Here is a 22,595-nt window from a genome sequence, read left to right as displayed (position 1 = left end):
ACAGAGTGTCACTATTTCTTTATGTTTAATGGATGCATAATATATAAGTGGAGGTGCTGTAATTTATCCAGTCATTCTCCTGTTGATGGGTATTCATTTCATTTCCATTTCCCTGATTGAAACATAACAATCCTCACACCCATCCTCCGCCAAAATGCTTTAATAGCCATAAATTCCTGTGTCTTCTTGCCCCTACCTAACCCTCCATTCCCCTTGACTGTCAATCACACTTCTTTTTATTGTGTGCTTTCCAGTTATAGTTCATCTCGTAGTCTTGTGAACTATACCATCTCCTTCTCACTGCAAGGACTTGGTGCATGTTTTTCTAATGCCTGGAATGCATCACTCGTGCGCGTGCACACACACACACACACACATTCTCTCTCTCTCTCTCTCTCTCTCTCAAATGTTTTTGTTAACCTCATATCTTCTTTCAGATCTAGCTAAGTTATAAATTCTTTATATATGCCTTCCTAATTTTTCTAAGTAAGGCATTTACCCAGCTAAAAGTTCCCACAGTTTCATGCATCTGTCTCTTATAGTTCTTAATTTTTAGATTTATATGTGTGATTAATTGTTAATAGGAGTCTCTACTAGACCACAATTTCCATGGATACAGGGATCTTCCCCTCATCGACCCTGGCTTTTTGTTTTATGTTTCTTATCATTACATTTTAACCCCGGCATCTATCAGAGTAGGAATATATGGAAGTACTCAACATGTGCTTGGTGAATAAATAAATAGGCAAATTGATATAAATACTTATAGTAAAAGACTAAAACACAAATCTGAGATAAAATAATAAGATGATTTAAAAAGTAAATAAAATTTGTAATAAGGTTGTAAGACTAAAATTAAGATGAGCAGACAGGCTATAAGTTTCAACACATTTACTGCAGCTAAATGTGAATTTTATTTTGAGGTTTCCTGATAGCAAAGACAAAAGGAAAACAAGAAGAAATGTATTCTTCAGAGGAGCAGAACTGTACGTTTTTTCTTGCACTGAAATCTAAATGAATGTTTTCACCTGTGGTTTTGCACAGGATAATAATTTTTCAGAAATAATTTTCTAGCTCTTCTGTATTTGGGGATTAGTTTATTATGATTATTTATAATAATAGTTGTTATTACAACTTTTATAGGAAAACCTTTATATAGCACCTACTCTGTGCCAGGTACTTCTCAAATAATCTATCTCCATTATTTCATTTGTCCTTGAAAACAAAAGTCTATCAGGCAGGTGTAATTATTATCCTTTATTGTGATGAGGACTAAATTGAGGCATAGGGGTTTTTGGTAACTTGACCAAAGACATACAACTAGCAAGTGTCAGAGTTGGGATTTTTTTTTCTTGTCATGTAATGGAATCGAAACAATCAGCAGTACTAGTGAAGAAAACAGTTAATATAGTTGAAAAATTCTCCAAGTGTTTAACAATCTATTCCCAATCTCCTCATTGCTCAAATAAGTTATACTAAATTATATAATAAGCAATTGAAGAGACTTTCTTTTATTTTCTCTTATTTTTCTTCATCTTCCTATTTATTTTTGGAGCAAAGCTAAAACAACAAAAGGAAAAATGCATTAATGCATCAATATTTATGTATTCTTAAGAGTCTTCTCTTAAAATCACAGCCTGTATCTGTATGACCCAAACTAGGGAAAAAAATCACATGTCTATAGCTATCACCAGCAGAGACCTGCAACCCTGTCAGCCCCCTCCATCTTTTTTATCACCATTATGTGTAACCACCACATAATTCCCCAATCATTGTATTGGTGTTGCACATTGATCAAAACAAGCAAGCATATTTGGTAATAGCATTGGATTTCTAAATTTTAAATAAGGTGTTTAAATTATAAATGAAGACATGCATTACCAAATGAAAAAATACCCAAGGTAAGTTATTCAATGTAGTATATGAAGAGAGGGAAAAAATTGGTATGTGAATGCTTCTCAGAAGGCACAAGAAAGGAGAAAACAAAGAAGCTAAATTATAGCAATCAATGCTTATGTTGCTCCTTGTGGATTACATACCACTTTTACAATATCATTTAATTTAACCCCCTAAACATTTATATAAAGTAGATGGTTTTATTCCCATTTTACAGATGAAGGAAATGAACACCAGACGTTAGTTTACCCACAGTACAGTTGTAGGCAGTATCTAAACTCAGCTTCCACTTCAGATTCTATGGTCTGTGCAGAATGATTCCTGTTAGCAAACGTGGATTGAAAACTTAACCTTTGCAACACATTCTACACAGCATTATAGTCCGTAATAACTAAAAATAAACTGGGTTTCATGAGCTCACACTTAAGTAAATAATAACAGAGAAATAAATGGAGATACTTTGGTGTAAGGCAGATGGTGATAAGTGTTCTGAAAGAGTTACAAACAGACTATAGAGGAGAAAGAGAGGTGTATAAAAAATCCTGGGTGTATCTCTACAGACATCTTGGAGAATGTGAAATCTGAGTAGGTTTCAAAAAATATTTTTTATTCGTTTTATATGGGGGAAAAGAACATTCTAGGCAGAGGAAACAGCTTGAACAAAGAGCCAGAGGCAAGAAAGGAGATCACAGTTGTGGAAGTAAATTAGTAAGTCAATAACAATGAAAAAACTGCTTGCATAGAAAATGTAATTGGAGGTGATGTTAGAAAGGTACGAAGGGGCAAAATTTGAAGAGTTTTGAAAGGCAGGTTGAGGTTTTGAACTTAACTTTTTTGCCCTAGGCTAGTTTTTAAAAATCCGTGAGAGACATCGTAACTCTGGAAAACCAGGAAGAAGTTATTTTGATTCATTTAAGGATGTCTACATCTTGTGAAGTTTTTGATATGTTTTGGAATACAGCTTCCCAAGATCTGAAATGTCATGACAAAGGATTTGGACAAGGATGTTTACATTACTACAAAATCTAAATTCCTCCAGTGCAAACTTCTTCAGAAAAATGTCATATGCAGAGAAAGAATTTAAAATACCCTTCAGAGAATGACAAGACGTAACGAAAGCCTGAAAAGAAACCTTCTCCCAGTTTAAAAAAGTTTAAAAAAACAAAACACTCCATATACAAAATATTAAATGTGAATGCTAGCTGTCTAAGAAATGCTGATTCATTAAGAAATATTATAAATAATTTAGAGCATAAATATCTTCAAAAGGAAGTATTATGCATTCCTCTCACTCCAAACACTGCAACTCAAAATTGCCTTGACTATGGTAGTTGTGAGCATATAATAAAAAAAAAACAAAACAGAAAATTTAAAAGGAAAGGAAGGAGCCGACTAAATGTTTGGACCCAACTGTATACTTCTTGATTGAACAGACTTGTGAAGTAGAGAAAAACTGAAATTGCAAAGGAAACTTTGAAATATAATTTGAGTCATCTACTCTGTCATTATTTATCCAAAAAACACATATAGTACTTACTAGCTACAAATAACTCCTCTAGGCACTTAAAAAGTTGCAACTTTTAATTTTCTTAACAATCATGTAGTGGTTATGGTTATTATCCTCATTTTTTTGAATGAGAAAACTAAGGCATAGAGACGATAAGTATCTCACCAAAAGTCATTTATATTGTTAGGGGCAGAGCCAAATCCATTTGCATAACCACTAGACTATGCCTTCTTTTTCTTTAAAGATTCTTTTCCAAGAGGCAGCAAAAAATGCCATAATTAGCTTATATAAAAGTGATTTACTGAGCCTTTATTTTAACATCTAGCATTTTTTAGCTGCTTGGTTTGTAGTGGTGAACTAAAGACAAGTAATGGCTCTCTTTTTAAACCTCACTTTCTAGTTAGGCAAGGCAGAGAATACATAATCAAACCACTAAATAAGCAAGACTATTTAAAAGAAGGATAAGCACTATGAAGAAGATAAAGGGCTATTTGATTTACTGAAAGTAAATCAAAATAGAGGAAGGTACACAAAACTGATTCAGGGCATGAGAGGCTCAATTGTCCTTCCATAAGACGAAATTCATTGGCATATCTCTAGATAAGAATCATTTTTATTGCCATTAGTTATCTACTACTTACATATTAATAGTTGTAAAATAGCTCAAAAGACAATGAAAGGCACAAATCCTACAGAATCAAATAACCCAGAAAGATGTGTTCTAAACCAGATATAGTTTTTCATCGGTAATACACAGTAGTAATCTTGGTTCATTCAATTTCAAAACTTTTCCAGTTTTTCTTGACACTATATAAATGCCATAGATCATGGTATTATATGCTAATAACTTAGAAATGTATATCTCAAGTCAAACATTTTTCTGTATTCTGACTTATATGCTCCCTACTTTACATCTCCATTTGGCTGTCGAAAAACATTTCAAATATAGCATTAGAAAAGCATTGATTTTTTTCCACTGAACCTATTTCTCTTCCACTTTTCACTAACCCAGTAAATGACATCACGATTCATCCAATGACTCAAAGCCAGAACTCTAAAGAGTCACACTTGATTCTCTTTATTCCATCAGACCCCACATGAAATGTATTAGCAAATTCTATTAGCGTTACCTCCAAAATGCATTTGTTCATTCTTGTCCCTCTCTATTGTCACCACTCTGGCCTGAACCATTGTCATCTCTCAGTTAACAACTTCAATAACTTTCAATGTCGCCTCCCTTTCTCCATTCTCACCCCTCTCCCTTCCATTCTCCTGACAACAAGCAGCCAGTACAATTTTCAAACATACAAGCCAGATCACATTATCATGATGCTTAAAACCCTTTGGTGCATTTCCACAATATAAACAACAAAACCCTCACTAACGGCCTGTAAGGCTCTACAGGAGCTATACGCTACCTCTTTAATAGCTGGCACTACGATGCCACTCATTATTTATACTATAGATACACCAAACTTCCAGCTCTTCAAATATGACAACATTATTCCTATTTCAAGGACTTTGCACTTTCAATTCTCTGTACCTGGCCTGGTCTTTCATGGCTCTTCTCAGAGCTGGATCATTCTCTTCAGATTTCAGCTTTAATATCACCTCCTCAAAGAGGTCTTTCCTGACCTGGCCTCTCTATTAGAAAAAGTTATTACTTCTCATTGTATTTTTGTTATAATGCCCTGTTAAATTTCTTCAATGCACCTATATCAAACTTAATTCTTTCTCTTAATTATTCAATTATTTTCTGTCTTCCCTAAAAAGAAACATTTAGGTGGGCAGAGGCCGTGATTCTCTTACTCGTCCACATATCGATGCTCAGTAAACATGTATTATGTAATTGAATAAATAAAGATACTTAGATGCGTATTTCCCAAAGTATATTTTATGAAATAGTAGAAGATGAATTACCAACATAAAAATGATTTCATTAACTCCTTGAAGTTAGTAAATACTCAGAAAAGAATATTTAAACCGTTTGACAGGGGTTTTTTAAAAGTAAATTTAATATACTTGTGTGTATTATGAATTTTCAAGAAAGAGAGAGGTAGTGTATAGTATTGTTATTTTGCGTTGCTATTATATTTTGGATTACAGACATGTTTAAACTGGTCATATGTTAACCCTACATGTGTGTATGTGTGCCCGTTTTATTTGACTTCATTGTAAAATAGAGAACATGTGTACAAAATTTAAGTTGGAATGTCTTTTTTATTCTATTTTGTTATTTTACCATATTTTTATAACTATTTCTCAGTTGTGTATACTTTCTAAGTATTTTCTGATATTTTTCAATAAATAAGCAATCATTAACACAAGCATTAGATTAGGACTTAATAACTTTTAGTTTTAAAATAAAAATTTAATGCTTTACAAAAATTTCTTTCTCTTTAAACATATTAAATGAGAAAATAAAATTAGCCAGTGGTGAAATGTGGTTTGTTAGGCCATACATTCACAGATCAGTTAAGTAGCACAAAGTATTTTCCAAGGTCTGTTTAAATTGTACTAATGATTTAAAGCTTTTATCATTAAACTGATACATATATATAACACAAATATCAAATATAAAATATAATACCTATTTTAGTAACAGATTTTTTCACTGTAGTACCTTTGATATGATATTACATGAACAAATCTATGAATTTTTATACTTGCTATAATGTAACCTATTGTGCTGGATTTGTTGATTAGTCTTTTTACTTTAGACTATGAGAAGAAAGAGTTGATAAGTCCTTGCCTCCAGATTTGCACATCTATAATGGGTTGGTTGCCAATGAGAGAGAGGAAAGAAGATGTTTCAAACTTCCAACCATAATTCACCCTAATTTATTAAATTTCAAATACTGCACAGACGTATATTGACTAGGCCTTTACTGAAAAAGTTAAGAGAAAAGGTCTGAGTGGCTGTTCCTGAATTCTCCAGCTATCTGTAGATGCATCATTTGGGTCAGAGTGATTTATTAATCTATTGCTTTTACATTCACTGGACACCTCCCAAATGCTAGAGATTTGGGAGAAAAAAAAACCAAGAAATTGCCTCACTTGAATTTTATAATCTAGTGATGATAATAGATATTAATAAATAATAACTGAGCAGGTAAGTACATAATTACACTTATTATAGGCCTATAAGGATCAGATATGATAATTGCTATGAAAAAAACAGCACAGATAACTAGGAAGAGGTACAGGGGGCACCTAATTCAGATTTGAGGGATCAGCTTAGGTTTCCCTTGGGAAGGGACATTTAAAAGGTTCAATGAATCTAACTATTGTGCATCTCCATATTAACCTTTTTCTGTAAAATACTGGTCGTTAGTATTGATACATTTAAATTAATAAATATAGATATATAAATGAATCATAAATGTAAATAATGTATATATACTATATAAATATCCTACATTGATGTATATCATACAATGATATATGAATGCATAATATGTTTACATAAATGCATAAATATATATATAAATGTAATTGCTCCTGAATTTCTTATTGAAATTGTTATTCAAAAGAACTAACAACTTAAGGAGAAATGAGAATAACCTCTGCAGGATAAAATGCTCTGTTGTTCACAAAAATATTTTCCACTAACAAGTTTTTTCATTTATCTTTTATAAAGAGAAGTCAAGGAGATTTTTACAGGACATAAATTTATTATTGATTTTGGCCTTTACCATGCTGGCTTGCTTCAGTTCTTGCTATCAAATCTTAAAATAATAAATCTTCTAACTTTGCCAACAGGATAAGGATGTGTCAGTAGGTTGATAGTTTATATTTAACATGCGTAGCCTTTATCTATTAAAAAAAAAGTTAAATTTAGAAAGAAAATTAATAACTCTTTGCTTCTTGGAAAGAAAAAAAATCTGTTTTGAAGGCTCAAAGACATTTTTTGGAAGCTTAAAAAGCATGATCTTCAGCTTCACATTCAAAAACCTTTTCAAAGACATTCTGTGAAAAAGACACTTGCACTTGAATGTTTATGGCAGCACAATTCACAATTGCAAAGATGTGGAAACAACCCGAGTGCCCATCAATACATGGGTGGATTTATAAAATGTGATATATATAAACTATGGAGTTCTACTCAGCCATAAGAATAATGGTAAACTAATACCTCTTGTATTAAGCTGGATGGAGCTGGAGACCTTTCTTCTAAGTGAAGTGTCAAAAGAATGGAAAGACAAACACCACATGTACTCACCATTAAATTGGAACTAATCAATCAACACTTATGTGCACATATGGAAATAACATTCATCAGAAATCAAGCAGGTGGGAGGGAGGAGGGGATAGATAAATTCACACCTAACAGGTACAATGCACACTATCTAAGGGATGGCACACTTAATACTTTGACTCAATCAGTACAAAAGCAATTTATGTAATCAAAACGTTTGTGCCCCATAATATTCTGAAATAATAAATAAAATAAAACAAAAGGTTTCCAGTAAACAAAAAGGAAAGAAAGAAACAAAAATAAAGACAAAAAGAAGAAAGAGGAGCTCATTCTAGTGACCTAGAATGTGTACAGGCAACTAACTGGAAGAGTCCAGTAATTCACGTTGAAAGAATTAATCAAGCCTTTAGGGGTTTCTTTTCAACAGAGTAACATTTTACCTTTTTCTTTTTGTGTTAAGTTAATTTTCTGTATTATTTGTGACATTAAATAAAGAATGAAAGGAAGCATTAAAAAAAAGAAAATATGTAATGAATCCTTGACACTCTATCAGATAGGTGGTGTTTATGTAACCTATTGAAATTTTTAGACAGACATGTTTTTGGCAGCCTAAACTCGGCTCTTGAAATCCAGCAAAATCACAAAAGTCTCCTTACTGTAAAAATTAATACAGAATATGCTTATAGCTGCTCTCTGCTTAGTTTTTGACTTACAGTAGTAACACTAAAATGAGAGTTATCATAATTCAATTTAAACATGAATTGGCAAATGTGACTGTAGTACAGGCAAAATCCTTTAAATACTGGTATGCTTAACATCTCAGTTGACAGAAGAAAATGGACATTAAAATGAATGAATGTATTATTGATTTAATTTTCCAGATTTAATTTAATGACTTTACAGAACGTTTGTTACATGTGTATGGCACTGTGAATGCCATAAAGTAGGACATTACACAGTTGCTGACTTCTGTGGTTAGTGAAAAATTATACTCATTTGAAAAATATCTACTGACCCCCAGCTATGTACCATGGCTATATGAAAAGCATAGCCTATATATTAAAGTGAAAATGGCATGGATATTGGCACCAAAGCTATTAAGATATAAAAAGAGAATTAAGACATTATTATAAAGGGTAGATGACTCATCCATATTTAGAACAAACAAAATCATTTCTTCTTTCTTATGTATATTCTATGTCTTGTAGTATGATGTGTATGATACAACATAACTCAAACTAAGATAAAGGAACTTTTATTGTAGAAAAGCAAGATGTGGCATGCAAAGGATATTTTGAGGGCAGTAAAATTACTCTGTGCAATATGATAATGGTGGATATATGTCATTACACTTTTGTCTAAATCCACAGAGTGTACAACACTAAAAGTGACCCCCTAATGTAAACTATAGATTTGAGTGATAATGCGTCAATGTATGTTCATAGAATGTAGCAAATATACCACCCTGGTGCAGGATTTTGACAGTGGAAGATGCTGTGCATATGTTGGGTCAGGAGACATGGGAAATCTCTGTACCTTTAGCTCAATTTTGCTGTGAACCTAAAACTGCTCTAAATATAAAGTCTATTTAAACATTGTTTTAAAAAGTAAGATGAACAAAAATAAAATTTCAAGTGCAGGCATACCTCATTGCACTTCATTTTATCATGCTTTGCAGATGGTGTACCTTTTACAGCTGAAAGTTTGTGGAAAACCCTAAGTCAAACAAATCTGAACTTTATAGCAGTAAAGTATTTTTAATTGAGGTATGTACATTATGTTTTAGATATAATGATATTGCACACTTAATTGACTACAGTATAGAGTAATCATAACCCTTGTATGTACTGGTAAACTAAAAAACTCATGTTTCTCACTTTATTGCGATATTTGCTTTGCTATGGTGGTCAGTACTCAAACCTGCAATATCTCCAAGTTATACCTGTATATCCATTAAATACAGCCTTAAGGCCCTATTAGTTTTTAGGAGTGGGCCAGAAATGTGGCTTTTGACAAGTGCAAAGAAGTCAATATCAATACCTCAGTATTAAATAAGATCAGAGCAAGTTTTCCCAGTAATGAAGCCCAAGAAAAATTTCCCTTTGACTCTTTATACAAAAGAGGTATCACGTTTTGTGCTGGAATACAATACAATAAATACGTCAATGATGTTTTCACAGCTATTTCTTCTGAAAGAACAATTCAGCAAAGCAATTTTAGGAAGTTCCAAAACAGTGCATTCAGAGTGAGCAGCTGTGTGGTGATATGAATGTTTCATAGATAAAATTTAGATTATCTAGAAAATGTGTTTTCAAATTGTGTAAAGAACACACACAAAGATATACGGAAGTGTGCAGAGTCATCAAAGTCACATTTTACTCAAATTTGAATATTTTTAAAGACTAATTTTATATTAAAAGAAACATGGTTTTCATGGAGTAGTAGGCACAATTAACATAATCTCCCCCTCAGGGGGAAAAAAAAGAAAAAGTAAAAAATTATGAAACTTGTAAAAAAAATTTCACTCCTTATTTGCAAATAGAAATAACAACAACATCTACCTTATGATATAATAAGGCTTCACTGTCTGATATGGTAACCACAAGCCACTTTGAGTCATTTGAAACGTGGGCCATCCAAATTCAGATGTTCTATAATTGTAAAATACACAATGGATTTTGAAGACTCTGTATGAAAAAAAAAGAATGTAAAATATTACATTGATAATTTTCTACATGGTTTATATTTGTAATGATATTCTAAATATAATGATTTGGATAAATTATATTATTAAAATTAATACTATATATTTCTTTTTACTTTTTTATTATTCTTATTTGTTCTTTATATTCATTCTGATAGGTGGACAAGATGGATTTGATTATGCCTATTTTACAGATGAGAAAACTGAGGCTCGAAAAAACTAACCCTTATACAAATTTCTAAAAGTAGAGATAGAACTTGGAAACCAAAGTCCAATCTTCTGTATTTTTTCCCACTTTATTGTGCTGCCTCTAAAAATCAGCATCAGTACATAATATTAGTAATAATAATTACAACAATAACATCTTTATTCACTAAATGCTCTTCAGGAGCCTGACACCGTTGTAAGTAAAGTAAAGGAAGACAGCAAAACAGTTTCTTTCCTGTTTCAAAAATTGCCATGTATTCCAAAATTTTAAATAATAGTTGATTTTTCAAAGGTGCCAGTGAATCTATATAAAAGAAAGGCTTTCTGAAATTCATGATTTCAATGGGGTTTAATTACTTTACATTTTTATAGTGAAATGAAAATAGGAATAATGAAGAGGATACCATTGCTATATCAATATCTGCACGTAGATAGATGATAGATTAGATAGCCAGACAGATGATTGATAGGTAGAGGGGTATGTGTGATTGTTAATTGTTACTACATTGCTTTGTTTTTTAAATTTAAATATAATTGAGAAGAAGTTTATATGTTATCATTTAGAGGACATTAAATTATACGTGTATAAAAACTTTGGCATTATACCCTTATCTTACCATTTTTTGTGCATGGAACAGATTGACACTGTTTTTACTGCAGCATTTTTTTTCCCAGGAATGTAAAGTTTCTAAGCATGTAAATTGTCTCTATTGATCGAGCTCTGTGTGTTTACTTTATAATAGCTAAGCGTGAGGAGATAAGCTTGCAATTTCTCTAAGGAAATGATATAAAGTTGTAGAATAAATGTAGACAACAGTCTCTAAATTTATGAAGTTTCTGAGCATTTCGGCAGCCATGAAATAAACGTCGCTCAATTCTATTTGGCTTGTTTATCCCCATCCTCCATTTTGTTACATTCTGTCAGTACTTTATCTTTGGCACTGTCATAAAAGTAATTAAGAACATGTATTTTTAACTTCATTAATAATCCTGAAGTAAATTTGAAAAATAAAAAAATAGTCACTGGGCTCTGTTTACAGGATGAAATAATACTAAACCTTCCCTTGATTTATTGCTATAAATCTTATCTCCCTGGGTTTAGTAATTTAATTCTCTATGTCTCTACAGCTACTAATACATAAGCATTATAAATATAAAATCTAACTACTGATCGACCTGGGAATATTAAAATAAGAAAGAGGACATATTTAATATTAAAATCCATATGATAATACTTATTTGATGCATTTTTTTCCTGATTCCAAAATTCCTAACATCACATTACTGAATAGTTCATAGACTTGTTCAATCAGCAGATGTTTTTGAAATGTTTATTCTTCATGAGATACTGTGATTGACTCTGTTATTAGATACCTAAAAAATAGTACCTGTCCTCAAGTAACTAACAACAGGAATTAGTTTCATTGATGCCAATATTTCTAATGGAGAACACAGAGGAATGAATATATTAGTGCACCTGAGTGAGTGGGAGCCAGAGGATAGGGACATAAAGAAAAGAGTCACCAAGGAGGTAATGCTGCAACTGCCTCTTCAATGCAAATTGAGCTGGCAGACAAGGCAGAATAGAGTTTTGCATATGGAATAGTCTACAGAGAGAGAAAATAATTCACAGGGGCAAATGCAAACATAGAAAAATAAGAAACAGAATGATGTATTTGAGAAATTGTCAGTAGTTAAGTATGTTCCAAGTGTGCACTGCAGAAAAAGAGACAGGGTTGAAAAAATATGGGGTTGGAGAGAAAATTAGGAGTTAGCTCATGAAGTAGACCTGCCTTCAGAGTTTGTGAAGCATGAGGGAAGAGTACAAATGAAGGCTTATATACCAAGGATCAAAAATTGTAGAAGTTATAAACTAAGCTTAAAAGAAATTCTATCTTTTTACTGTGACTTATATACCTCATATGACTTGGAGGCCTGGATTTTAATTTGAAATTCTAAGATTTCTTAGGAATCCACGTTAGAATGTGACAGTAGGGGAGAGAGAGAGAAAAAGAGAGACCTGTTTCCTGTCTGCTGCCCTGCAGTCTGTCACTCCTCTTTTCACACCCATCTCCGTCCCATACCTGGAGAGCTTCTGATACACAGAAAAACGGAAACCCCAGCACACACATCCAAACTCTACCCTCACCCTCTTCTCCAAATGACTCAATTTTGGCCACTCACATGGCCCAGGAATACACACTCAGGGGAGTATAGTGTCCGAGCTATGCAGAGCATGGTTTGAATCAGCTGCCTCCTCCTTGATCCATTGTGCCCAACATGGTCATTATTAATCTTTGCGGGAATGTCATTAATTCTTGGAAACTCTGACGCCAGCTATAAACATCCTACCTAGAAGAGTACATATGTCCATTTAATGCCAAATTTTTGCAAGCAAATCTAGAAAAATTCTGAAACTACTAAGCCTCTTTTGTCTGGTTATCATGAGAATTAAATATTTCCTAACACTATATTGTTTGCACCTGGTAGGTATTGAGTAAATGTTGGTTGGATAAATCCTGGTTTTTCTTAGAGAAGTGAATGATGCCTGTAATTTAAATTACAAACTAAGTAATTTTTTCTTGTTTTGCTACAAAGAAATATGTTTCCAGAATAAAAGAGTAAATGAGCTCGGGAAATTTCACCCCAGAATATGACTCCTTGGTATAAATAGTATTGTGAATTAACGGTCCTTAGAGATCAACAGGCCCTTGCAAGGGGCTTTCCTTCTATCTGCATAATCAGATGGACCCATCAAATGAACAATCGACTTCCCTTCTCTTTCCTGTTATCTCAATATATTTCAGGAAAGAAGATCAAGAATGCAACCAAACCTGGCTTAAATCATTTTAAACATAATACCTATCTCTCAGGTTAATTTATAAGTCATCTGTTTCCCCCATCCATTCATCCTCCTTAGCAATCATTTATTGCCCCTAACAGAATGACCTATATTCCTCATTCCTCCTCCCCTCTAAAAGGAGGGTATAAAAATTTCTGGATTCCATTAGGATATTGGGTAATCATTCTGTGAGTATCCCTATGTGCACACTAAATAAACCCCTTTCTCTAACTAATCTGCCTCAATTGTGAACTCTCAGCAAATTTATAGTAAGAGCCCTGTCTGTATGTACCACTATGCTATATGAGTGAGAATAAATAGTAGTTAAGAATATAGGCTCTGGAGTCAGAATTCTTGGGTTTCAAATAATAAACAAACTTCTCTGTTCCTTAGTTTTCTTATAAACAGAAGATAATAACAGTATCTAGCTATTTGTTTTCTATAGGTTTGTTTTGTGAGAATTAACAAGGTAATTTATGGACTGTATTTGGTAAATATTTGACATAGTAAATTCCCAATAAATGATTATAAGAAGAAAGCTTATATTCAAGAGATGCTTTGTAAGTTTTGATCTGGCAAAAAGCAACCATTGGGAAAGTTAACATACCAATATTTATGTTTGTACCCAAAAAGTAATTTTTTAAAAATAAATTATATGAAAACAAGTACATACCTCTCTTCTCTGAGACAAGCCATAGGAACAGGAAATAGGGAAGCAAAGAAAAATGTTATTCTTATAGATGGGTAAAAATGAACTGAGGAACAATCTGACATTTGAAATTTTTCATATGTAAAAATAATTTTGGAGAGTTTTAATAGGACACATACAAGGTTCTTTCCCTTTGAGATAGATCCCATTTTCTACTTAGGCATTCATAGACATCAATCTGATGAATGGGGAAAGAAAAATGCATCTTGATGGTGAAGTTGTAAACGAAGTGATAGAATTTGAATAATACAATTTGCAAATGATTGGAGAACAAAGCTTATATTGGCACTTGCTCTGCTCTTCCTCCTTTATTCTTCCCAAAAATTATTTAGAGTTTGGGTTTTCTAATAGAAAATTATATTTTAAGATTATTATAGTCACTATTAATTTGAACAGCTTTTATTCCTCTTTTAATACAATTATACTGAGTGTGAACATTCATATCATTCAGCCCACTATTTGTGAACTGCTTGAAAATGCATATCATGAGTTAATGCAGTTCTGTTTTTTCAGTTTGTAATTTAGCTAGGCAGTGAGAAAGCAAAAACATTTTTTTCTACTTCATTTCCATTGCAAACCCCAAAAGGGATATACCAAATTGTCTTTCTTTTGCAGAATATCCTAGGGGATCAAAGCTACAAATCCTGTTCACGACAAATTGTAATAACGCTTCACAGACAAAATAGTCAAGGTGGATTTATTATAGGGGAGCGCGATTTTGTACTTTTTTCTTCTGCTTCTATAAATTCAGAGTCTGTTGGATTGACCGTCTGGAAGAGGAAGCCATTCTCTTTGTGTTTTTACTTGATCAGAAGATAAAAATTTAATGACCTCTATTTCATGTTTAATTGTGGGATAGTAGACTACTTCCTCATAAATATTAGTAACATCCACAAAGCCACTATTTTGTGTTGTTGCTCTTATGACTTCCAGAAGTTGTTTGTATTTACTTACTTACCTAATATGTCACTGTGCATATTGTGTAAAATTTGGCGTTGGTAAATAGAGCTCTCTCTGGTCCTTGCCCTTTGCTTCTGAAAGCTAATCTATGTCATACCCAATAGGAGTGATTTTGTTGAGCATAGACATTGCATACGCTAGATTTTATGGTGAGATTGGACACAGCCCATCATCATAGGTGAGTACTGCTCACACCAGAAAGATCAACCATGTGACTTAGGTTGGAAGCTATGGGTCACGTGGTATTAGTCAACCTGAAGAAGGCTGAGACGAATCTGTCAATCAGTGATGTTTATGTAATGAAGCCCAAATCAAACTCTGAATACTGATGCCTCAGATGAGCTTCCTGGGGTGGAAGTATTCCATGCCTATTGTCACAGATCAATACTAGTAGAGTAACAAATCCTGAGAACAACAAAATCTTCGTGTTTGTCACCCCCATAGCCCCTGCCCTATGCACCTCTTCCTTTGACTGATTATGACCTGTATACTTTCCTTGTAATAAACCATCATGATTATAACAGCTTGCAGTGAATTCTGAATCTGTCTAGTGAATTATTGAAACCAAAGGTAGTTTCAGGAACCTGCTGAACTTACAGTTATGTCAAAGGTGAGGGTGGTTTGGGGACTGTACCCTCAAACCTCACTATTTGGCTAACTGTAAGAAGTCATTTAGAGTATACACAATATACTCAATCTTTCAGTTTTGGACATTTAAGTTGCTCCTAATTTTCTACTATTAGGGGTAATGCTGCAGTGAATATTTCAGTGCACATTATTTCTCTTCTTGGATATAAATAGGTACCTCTTTTATTTCCCAGGAAGCTAAATCTCATATAAAATTTTCTCTTATTATAACAAGTTTTCTCACTAACCGAAAGTTGTTTTTCTTTGGCTTCAGTTGTCATGCCTACTTATTTATTTATTTAATTTTAATCTGGATCTGGATCAGTTCTGTTGTTTTAATGGCTTTCTTAAAGTATAAGCTACATACCACAAAGTTTATACATTTAAAATGTATATTTTAATGTTTTTAAAAATTTATTTAGAGAGGTATGCTTTTATAGTAAAAAGAGTTCCTAGTAATGCAAAATAGAAACATAATTTCATCATTTTATTTTAATAATTCTTAGATACCAAAAATGGTAAATTATAGCATTCACTCCGATCTGGCCAAGCAGCATTAGTTAAGGTATTTCTTCCATTATTTTGACAGGTGTTTTGACAGTCTTGCTGATTATATCTCCTTTTCCCAGAATTTTTGGCTCCTAATTTATCATTACAATTGTTAGATTATATCATTTCGTTCTTAGCTTTTTAGTTTTTCATTCTTATTAAGACCATCTATAGCCTAGTTAGGAGCACTCTGACTTTTTAAAGGTGCTGTAATCCCTGCATTTTTTGGAGGCTGAGATGAGAGGATTGCTTGAGTCTAGGAGTTCAAGTCCAGCCTGAATAACATACTACGACTCTGTCTCTACAAAAAATAAAAGTTAGCTAGTGTAGTGGAGCATGCCCATAGTACCAGCTACTTGGTAGGCTGAGGCAAGAGGATCACTTGAGCTCAGGTGTTTGAGGTTGCAGTGAGCTATGATGATGCCACTGCACTCTAACCCAGGCAACAGAGTAAGACCTTGTCTCCAAAAAAGAAAATAGAAAATGCTGCTAGAATGCAAGACAAGATGGCTGGCTTACAAACAACTCTTCAGATATGTGGGTTAGGTTTTGTGAACCTTTTATTTGACATGTTTTTTAAGCCTTGCAACAACTGTTTCTCAGATGTCTCCTACTCAGTAGTAGTTTTTTGAGGATACGATGGAGAATCTTGCCAAAGAGCCATTCCTTTCAAATTTTAGACATGCATTTTCTTATAGTTTGCTGTGGGGCTTGTCAGCTGATGAAATTAGAAACATCAAACCTTTAAGTTCCTTTCCCTACAGTGGTTTTGATGGATTACTCTAGGATGTGGAAGAGCTACAGCACTGTTAGAAACTGGCTTGCCTTTGAAGTACATTCCCTAAACTAGAATAACAGCACCATTATTCTATGGGAAAACCCTAGAGTTTATATTTGACCTATGTTTTCCAGAAAGTAATTTTTTTTCTTTAAAATATTTTTTCTTTCTTGGCAGTAGAAAAATAACCAGCAGTTTATCATCAATATAGCAAAAGATGCACTACGATTTATGGCAAAAATTATTCCTTCCTTTAATCTCCACTAGTTCTAGCCTAACCTGCACATTATTTATAATCCCTTTGGTCATTGCATTTGTCTTATAACTTCCTGATTTCAAAATTGCTGTTCAAAATCATGCACACTGTTGCCATATTAAAAACTAAAATACAACAGTTACCATGTTTTCCCTGGCTGAAAAATCTTTATTGGGTTTCCATTTCCTTTAGGAAAGAAGTAAAATACCTTATGCATTATTAATGGGGGAGTAAGTTTTAGAGACATGGATTTGAATTTCTACCCTGATACTTAGCAATTTTGTGATTTGAAAATTACTGTGTGTCTATATTAGTTTTTCTTTTCTTTCTTTCTTTTTTTTTTTTTTTTGACAAAACTGACTCTCCTTTCAAAGGCACTGAGAAACTTAAATTAATGAGTGCACAGTTCTTGGGAAATAGTAGGTGCAAAATAAATGTTTCCTGCATTTTCTTCATCTCATTTCTCATTTTCAAGTCTTTTAATTTTGCCTCAATTTTTAAAAATAAATATTTCCTGAACACTTACTATGTAATATGTTTAGTGCCAACTTCTGTGAGGGATATAAGAAAGAGACAGTGTCCTCAAAAACTTTTAGCCATGAGAACATTAGGACAGGCATGGGAAACTGACATGAAGAGATACAGTTATATTTACAAAGCACATGGTGGTGGAGTTGAAAAGACTTGATTGATTGATTGATTGAATGGAGTTGTGGAGGCAAATAAAGGAAAGGACAGTGTAAAGGAAGATCCCAAAGCTTGTGGACAAAGCCAGTTGTTAGATGGCAACTCTCATTTTACAGTCTTTTATTTTATTTTTTCATAGCATCTCTAATTTTTCTGTTGGATACCCTCTTCCCTCAAATGGATCAAATGTTTCTTAAGCTCACAGACCATGATATAGAATTATTTAAATCTACTAAAGCACTCTGTATATAAAACAGGTACTCAAATACTTAATTGTAGGGGAAAAGGGATCTTCCCTTCACCCTCAGAAGTTTCATTGAAAAATCAACTCACAATAAGGCAGATTAATTAGAGAAAGGGCTTTATTACTATTCTTCATACATGAAGAATCACAAAGTGATTGTTCAATATCCCAATGAGTCACATATGCTTACATACTCTGCTTCCTAGGTGAAAGTGATATGGAAAAGTATGGATGATTTTAGGGGGCTAGTAAGTGATTTTTAGAGAAAGTCAATGGGACTGAAGAACACATGGTGGTCTGGGGCAAAGTCTCTTGGGGCAGCAGAGTGGACAATGGTTTGTGATGAAAGTCTAACCAGGTTTGTTGGCAGACTTTAGTCTTCCTTCCTGAGATACAGGTTTAGGTAATGAAACTAAGGGAAGGGACCAGAGGTAATTGTTTTCTTCTTTGGTAGGCCAGACTTTATGCAGATAAGAGAACTTCAACCTGCGATTTTTTTGAAAAGACACAAGACTGAAAGGGGGTTGCAGGAAGAAAATTATTCTCCTCGCTTGGTCTGTCCGGTCCTTATGGACATAGGGGAAAAATCTTTTCCAGCATCTATTGATCTCTAAGAGCCTTTAATTCAAAATACTCATAATACCAGGGAACCACATTTTGGGGTGATGTTCCTTGCACTCCTTCATAATAAAGGAGTAAATGTTTGTACCAAAGAAAACAATTTGGAGAAAAGTGAAGTCTGCCAGGGATGAGAGGCTTTCCTTGCTATTAGCTAATCAGTTCAAATTCATTAATTAATACTAAGACTTAAGTAACCCCCATAGTGCCTAGAATTACTTTAAAAAAATTCCAGAGATACAAACGTCTTTACTTCAGTCATTTTATTTCCATCACCTAGAGTTATGAAAAAAGCCAAAAATTACTGACCTAGGTTTTAATTTTTCTTTTCTTAATAGTGGCAAACTGGAAAAAAAAAAAGCTCAAATATGGGTAGATATTGGAAAGAGAAAAATTCCAGAAGTAGTTTATATAAATAAAAGCTATATTCTGAATTTACTAACATTTTATGATAATTAAACTATAAATAAATAGCTGGTTACTAAGGTGTGAGTCATACACATAGATGTAAACATATATACATGTAAAATATACAAATACACACACACATGTATATTATTTAAACTATTAATTAAATTGCAAAATTATTTGAAACGCTTAAGGTTTGGAGAAAGAAGGTTTAAAAAAATCAAGTAACGAGTTGGTTTTTTTTTTTCTATAAACTATCACTCCAAAAGAAGCTAAAAGACTGTAAATAGAGGTATATCCATTCTTAGTAGGAATTTACAACAGGTCATTTGGAAAAATATAGGGTTGATGGAGCATTACAATAGCTCTTGGTTTTCATTCGGAATCGGAATGTTGGATGGAGCTGATGATGGCAGTGACCGGGCGTGGTATTTTCGTCATCACAATAGACCTTACCTTCTGAAGGAACAGAAACATACCCTGGTTATCACTTGTAGTTATTGTTACTCTGTGATGCTCTCCATCAGGCAGTAAGAAACATTCATTTTCCAAGTATCAAATAACTACGGGGGGCCAGGCATTGTGTCTATAAATGATGATATTGACCTGAATAAATTATCATCTGTGTTACAGAAGCTTATGCCTGCTGGGTGATAGGCATGCAAATAGGTAATTATAATGAAATGTGATGATGCTGACCGCAGGTCCACAGATGGCATCATCTCTAATCTTGTATGGAGCTGCTTTCTGCTGAATCAAGACTGCTGAATCACATTCTTTCTCAACATTGTGATCCAGGCTGCTTCTCTGGGTCATTTGGAGTTAGTTGGCTTGTGAACTGAAGTATATGCAATTAACAAGAGTGTCTTATTATAAGGATGAAGAGAGTTAGAGAAGCATAGATTCTCTATCTGATCTCATTGAAGCAAACTATTTCAAAGCAAGTGATTTTGACCTTGCTAGTTGAATGAACAACTGCTAGAATCCTGAGCCACATAGAGCAGCATGAATGCAAGTACCTTGAGACCTTTCATTAATGGTGTAAATCCGTCTGTAAAAGCCAGTTTCCTACTAACCAAGTTGGGACACAGATGGTCAAATGAGAAGTTGCTTACTATGTTTACAGAGGGGCATCTGTTATGTCACATTACCCACATTCTCAGATTTTTTTTTTCCTCTCAGGAGCTGTACCAAACCATTGGAAATGCTCTCCGCTCCATTTAGCATCGCTGTGGGTTGGGAATGCTTCTGAATTTTCCTCACAAGCATTCTTAGCAGTAAAGTATCTGGAAATAATTTTCACAGCTACATTGAAAAAAGGTAAATAGCGTACCTTTCCTGAACTGGGCTAAGAGTGCCTGCTGTCTCCGTATTACTGTCTGCTGTGCAGTGACTTAGTCAGGGCCAAAGTCACATGTCATGCTTAGGGATATCCCCAGAAAGGCAGGGCTCCTATCCAGGTTTCGGTTGTCTCCCTTGCTCATATTTTTCTTGTCATAGGAAATAGAGTTTTTGAGTCACAAGAGTTTTTCAAAGTAATCTACTCTTCCCTAGGCTCAATGCCAGGGAAAGAGAAGAGTTTAGGAGATTCTAGGAGTGAGGGGCAGAATTTATAGAGCAATGACTAGTATGTCAGAAAGTTGAAGAAAATAGTGCCTGGCTTTAAGTGGTTTCTCCATAATTCTTACCGTATGTGGGAATGAAAACAGTTACAGCCTGAACTCAAATAAAAGGCTTTTCTTCCCTGAGGGCTGGAATCCAAATCGCCTATCTAGTCAAGAGGATATAAAGTTGGAGTGGAAAAACTGTACTTTATTGTTAATCTTAGGAATGCAAAATTCCTTAAATAGGTGATATAATTGAAATTTCCCTTTCTTTTTAGTTTTTAGAGTAATGCGGGGACTTTCTGTATTTCTAATTTTTTAAGAAGGAAAAATTATCTAATTTAGTTGTTCTTCAATGTTCTTTATAGAACCAGTCTCACTTCAATCACCTGGAGAGACTTTTATTGATCCCAGTCCTAGATCCCACTCCCTACACGTTTGGGTTTATTAGATTTTATTTGGGGCCAAGCCATCTGTATTCTTTAAATGTTCACCAGGTCACTTTGGTGAGCCTCCTTTATTAGTTCAGCCTCCCAACCTGCTCCTCAGTGTCTTGGAGAGGTCATTTACTATTGTTTGGTTCTTATGGCAGGGGACTCACTACATTGTTTTGAAAAATCAAAGCATTTGTTTTACTAATTCCAGATAGTCACTGTGTATGCAAGCTGGCAGAAAGCAGTCATATCTGTGTGCTAAACTGCTCCAAACACAATATAAAGTTTAAACATGTTTGAAGCACCACCTTCAGCAAGATTAAGAAGAATATGGACCCAACCATTCCATAGGTGCTCCTGTCCATTTATTGAGCCCTCATATGTACCAAACGTGGGATTGGGATTCTTACATTCATCCTCTCACTGAATCTTGTGGAAATAAATGAAGACCACCCAAATGAGAACAAACAGAAGCTATTTATTCACGTTTACTATATAGCAAGCCACTATTACCATTACTAAAGGCAGGCAGAGGGGTGGGAAAACTTTATAGTGAGGGAATAAAAAAAGGTAGATCTTAGGTACTCTGTTTGCAAGTTTTGGGAATAGGGAGGCTGGAGGCAGACTAACTAGAAGTAGAGCTTCTTACATGATTGGTTTGGAGTAGTTGACTTTCTATTGTTGGTCCTAAATTGGAAATAAGGACAAAAAAAAAAAAGTGTGAAACTGGCAATCATGGACCAAGTCCTGATCATCTTGGGCTGATTGCTACAGAAGTTCTGGCTTGGTTCCCAGGGCTGTTCACTACAGAGGTTGTAGGTCAGATTTTGTTGTCACATACAGTCTGGGCACTTTCTTTTTTGTGTCTATGTCTCTCAATCTTTACAACTAACTGTCAGGTATATTTTATTATCTCTATTTTCAATGACAAAGAAACCAAACCATAGAGAAATTAACAACTTTTCCAAGATCATAAGTTTAAGTCAATAGTAGAAGTGAGATTCAAAGTAAAGTCCAATTGACTGAAAGTCATTCCTCTTAACTACTACTTGGCCTATTTCACAATAAGAATGACAACACTTACAAATAATAACACATTACATCTATATCTATATATCCATTCAAGGTCTTGTACTTTTGCTTTCCTATTTCAGAGTCCTGAATTTTTAGCAATATGGATTATGACTCATGGAAGATCAAAAGTTCTCAAATACAAAACAATATGAACTCAAGAGCTGAAAAATTATAAATATCTTTAAAGCTTTTGCATTCTATAGAAAGAATATTTTTGTTTTAGATTTTTAAAAAATTAATATTTTTCAGAAATAAGTTTAATTTTAAATTTTTTAAAATTATTCATTACTTTT

Source organism: Lemur catta, chromosome 7, assembly GCF_020740605.2.
Source record: "Lemur catta isolate mLemCat1 chromosome 7, mLemCat1.pri, whole genome shotgun sequence".
In the NCBI taxonomy this organism is placed as follows: Eukaryota; Metazoa; Chordata; class Mammalia; order Primates; family Lemuridae; genus Lemur; species Lemur catta.
Note: the sequence above shows the minus strand (reverse complement) of the source record.